The sequence below is a fragment of the Octopus bimaculoides genome, chromosome 17, assembly GCF_001194135.2.
Source record: "Octopus bimaculoides isolate UCB-OBI-ISO-001 chromosome 17, ASM119413v2, whole genome shotgun sequence".
In the NCBI taxonomy this organism is placed as follows: domain Eukaryota; kingdom Metazoa; phylum Mollusca; class Cephalopoda; order Octopoda; family Octopodidae; genus Octopus; species Octopus bimaculoides.
Window position 1 is genome coordinate 304,542 of NC_068997.1, and position 4,583 is coordinate 309,124.

At 38.4% G+C, this 4,583-nt stretch overlaps 1 protein-coding gene across 5 annotated transcripts in view; it reads right to left on the bottom strand.

Annotated features, from left to right (window-relative positions):
* Positions 1-1,574, bottom strand: part of LOC106869328 (uncharacterized) — a 70,013-nt gene extending 68,439 nt beyond the window's left edge. For all 5 annotated transcript variants that reach the window (XM_052974153.1, XM_014915036.2, XM_014915037.2 and 2 more), the window contains exon 1: positions 1,426-1,574. The gene's annotated coding sequence lies outside the window, so the exon portion shown is untranslated. The remainder of the gene's footprint in view (positions 1-1,425) is intronic.
* Between the last annotated feature and the right edge of the window lie 3,009 nt (positions 1,575-4,583).

Below are 4,583 nucleotides of genomic sequence, written 5' to 3' on the forward strand. Positions count from 1 at the left end.
TATATATATATGCATATGTGTGTATATATCTGTATTTCTATGTAAACTATATATATTACAAGTCTACATGTGCGTTTGTGTGTGTAAGTATGAATTCTTCCCATTGTAGCAATTTTACTTGGGTACAGTCGTTAACGTCTATCAATTGATATCGAAGGGTAACATTTTTTTTTGTACCAATGAAGCAGTTACTTTGTGACCACTAAACCTGCAAGAAATAGCGGCCAAATCTCCCTCAAATCACATTCTACAGAACAGTAAGTGTACCTTGGATCATAGATTTGCTCGATCAGATGAATGATTATTTAGGATTATTTAGGATCAAAAGAAACTACAACCCTCCTATCTGTTTTGTGCTATCTAAGATTATTATAATGTGTCCTTTTCTTAGTTAAAACAGCAGTGATGAAGAATTGGTGAAGATTTGATGAAGATTTGGCTGTTATTTCGTGTAGATTGAACGAGCACGCAGAAACTTCCTTCGTTAGTTTGACTGTTGGGTAATAGTATCAATCATTACTGTAAGCAGCAGGAACACTAGATTTGACAAGGGATTCGTTAGTTTAATGTATTTTGTTCAGTTCCTGAAAAGTGGAATGTGTAAGATAGATCAGCAGCCTGTCCCGGGGAATATTTCTGTCTAACCATTTAAATGTTTTCGGAAGCGGAATTGCATACCGACGACTCTGTGACTTCTTGAGAATTGAGAAGAATAAGATTTTTTTTCTTGGAAGAGGCATGAATAAGTGTTTCTGAAACCTTATAAAATGTAGTGTTCATTAAAAAAAATGTCTGAACTGGGAACAAATCTATCATCAATGCTTCATCTAGGTTTGTTTCCTAGGAAAGTGTAAATCAAAAACAAAAACAAAAAAAAATTAAGCAGAGATTACCCAAGAGAAGTGTTTATTTTTTAACGATAATTAAAATTAGTACTATTCGCGAAAACTTATAGAAATTATTAAAAACCTAGGATAAATACTTTTTTAGATTTACTTTTCTTTTATAGTACTAGATCGGTAAAGAAAATTGCAGCACTAATGACTATTGTCAGTCCCTCCAAGAACTAGAGCAGACAGAAGAAAAGAATTATAGTATGCTCAAACTCAAGACTTGACCCAAATGGGCTTCGCTAGAAGCAACCAATGGTCAGATGGTGTTGTTAGACCGGGTGACAGAGTAACTCTACTCCCCAAGACCAGGAATGATCTCTTCGTTAGGTTTCCACTCACAAGACATTAGTCGATTCAAGGAAATAGTAGGACTCACTTGCCTATGGTGCTGCGCAGTGGGATTGAACCTTAAACTCAGTAGTTGTGAAGCGAACTTCTTAACCATACAACCGTCTGTATCCATTATAATTTAACGCAAAAATGAGCGAAAAATGATGTATTAAAAAAGAAAGAAAGAAAAATATCGACATACCTTTATGAATAAGAAGATGCGTTAAACAAACAGAGCTTGCTTCGATATACGCTGGTTTGCAATTGAAGTGTATTTCTTTGATTTGACTGTTATATAAATGTCATAAATTAGGAATACACCCAATCATTTGGTTGCAAACAACATTCAAATGCTTTATTGTATTATTTCATTATCAGACGATCAGATATTAATAATGGCGACAGTTCATTCTCCGCCCCCTTTCTCTGTCTCTCTTTCTCTTTCTCTCCTTTTATTCGGAAAGCAAGCAATTGCATTGGTTGACTCAGGCTTCTTATAGTTAATTTTCTTCATTTCCATCATTCATTTTCTCAGCCCCATGTCTTCAGCCTCGCATCCGCCCACTTTTCTTTTTGTTCATCTTTTCAAATTTCTATTTTTATTTCATTGCCCCTTTTCCTACGTTCTTTTATTTTTTATTTTTCCCCCCTTTTTGCCATTTCTTCTTTCTTTTTTTTTTTATTTGTCCTTTATTTAGACCCGCTCTCCCTATCTATGATGATTTTAAAATCAGTTTAAGTACCATTACAATAAGATGACAAACAGGGGTTTCTGATAATTTATAATATCGTCACATGTTTAAAACAAATGCTTTATATTTTAATGATTTTGTATAACACTACTCTGATAAATCGAACCTATGAGATGAGCAAAGCTATTCTAGTCGTGACCATCTCGTCATTTTTGTATCTAGAACAGTGACTCTCGACCTGTTAGAGTCAGTGGTAGCCTTAGCGTCATCAGTAACAGCCAGTGCCCTCCCCGTATCTTGTGGTTAGCTTGACTTTCTAGTTCCCTCTCTGTTGTGCTGCATGCATTCAACTGTAATAAGCTCCTGGTTTTGATTCTAAAGGTGGACGGTGCGTCGTGTTCTGGAACAAAGCACTTCATTTCATGTTGCTCCAATCCACTTAACTGTAAATGAATAACCCTGCGATAGACTGGTGCCTCGTTCAGGGGAAGTGTTGTGCTCTCGGTCGCTTATACGCCATAAAAACCGGTTAACAGGCCCCATGAATCCTAGGACTCCAGACAGCAACGTCTAAGAATACTTACTATACTTTACTGGACTGGATAAGGTGTGACTCAAATTGCCATCAGTCCAGTTACATATATCTTTGGAGTATACTAGATAGAGCTATATGAAAAACTCGACAGAAACTTAAATGTCTCTCTTGTTTACTCTTGTGGGTTCGAGGTTGTTGTGAATTGTTGGCAGAGAAGAAGAAGAAGAAGAAGAAGAAGAAGAAGAAGAAGAAGAAGAAGGAGGAGGAGGAGGAGGAGGAGGAGTAGTAGGAGGAGGAGGAGGAAGAAGAAGAAGAAGGAGGAGGAGGAGGAGGAGGAAGAAGAAGAAGAACAACAACAACAACAACAACAACAACGAAGAGGAGGGGGAGGGGAGGAGGAGGAGGAGGAGGAGGATGCGGGAGTGTCATGATAATATTAGAATGTTAAATAGTCAAGTGTCCTGAAGATGACCCGTTGTGGATGATAGTAGTGATCGAATCCTTGAGTCATCTCTTTTGAATATTTTGTTTATAAAATTTGCGTAGGTCTTATTCTAAACAGCAATAGTAGAAAAGTTAGGAAGGAGGTGGTGGAGAGGAAGAAGACGAAGAAGAAGGAGAAAGAGAAGGGTGAATAAATGCAGGTGGTATGATAGTAGTGGTATGATAACACTTCCAATCAAGTTTCGTTTATCCCAGTCCTTGGGAAGTGGATCAGGGAAGTGTTCATCTTTAATGAACATCGCTCGTATATATGAATATATATGTGTGTGTTATTAAAAAATACAAGCCACGACAGAATGAGCCATAACAACATAGCAAACTTAGATGTTACACTATCATAGTTCACAATCTCACATACAAACACATAGAGTCTATATACACGTAAACTATTCTGACAACTGATTCATCATATCATGAAACATTCACTGGGTTAACACAAGCTTAAATTTTAATGCTCCATAGTATCAGGTGGGTGAGCTATTATATATATGGAGAATTCATAAAAAAGCAAAAGGCGAAGACAGGTAGTGTAGACAACAAACAGATGTATTAGTTTAACGCTCGGAATATATATATATATATATATATATATATATATATATATATATAAACATACACATAGCTGTGTGTGTATATGTATGTATACGAGAAGGTCACTTGTAGATGTTCTATGGTCTTTGATGCGTTTGGAAAGCTTGAATCGAAACTCTGGTCGCAATTGGACATCAAAGCAGCAACAAAAGCTGAGGTCTATCATGCATGCGTCTTAACAACCCTGCTGTATGGATGCGAAACCTGGACAATGGACTGCTGGCATGTCCATCGTCTGGAACGATTCTACCAGCGATGCTTGCGCAAAACCCTGAAGACTTCATGACAATCTCATGTGTCAGACGCGAGAGTACTGTAGCTGGCGATAATGACGAGTTTCGAGTCCATGATTACGAAACACCAACTTGGATTGGCTGGTCATCTTGTCCATTTAGAGGACACCCGTATGCCAGAACAGGTGTTGTATAGTAAACTGGAGCAAGGAAAACGTCCCCAGTGCACGCCACGCAAACGTTTCAAAGACTAAACTAAAGATGCACTTAAAATTATCAATATCGGTACTAACACCTGCAACAATCTGTGAAGGAATCTGATTGCTACTGATGCTAAAGAATTCGAGAATAACAAGATTGTATACACTGAGTTGAAACGTGCTAGCAAATATATGGTGAATTCGAAACCTCTCCCTGAGTTTCCTTCCTGTGACCAGTGTGGCCGCGACTGCTTCTCGCAGCCAGACCTTCTCGGTCAAAAACGTGATCACAGATGCTCCACCAGCCACCTGTGTACCAATTTAATATTCAGCATGTTTTCTCATGCACCTTCTGTAGACCAGCCAGTTGATTGAATCATGATTGTGTGTCCCAACGTCCAGATGGGCTGTGACTGGAAAGTTTAGTTGTGGTCATTGTCGAGTGACATGTAGGTCTCTGTCAGGCCTTATGAGACGCCATATGAGACGCCATCAGCGAGGGAGCTGAGCTGAGATGTTTCTTAGATTAAAGCAGGTTTAAGAAGTGGTCTTACTCGATCACGAGTCGACTCCTCTCTCTCTCTCTCTCTCTCTCTCTCTCTCTC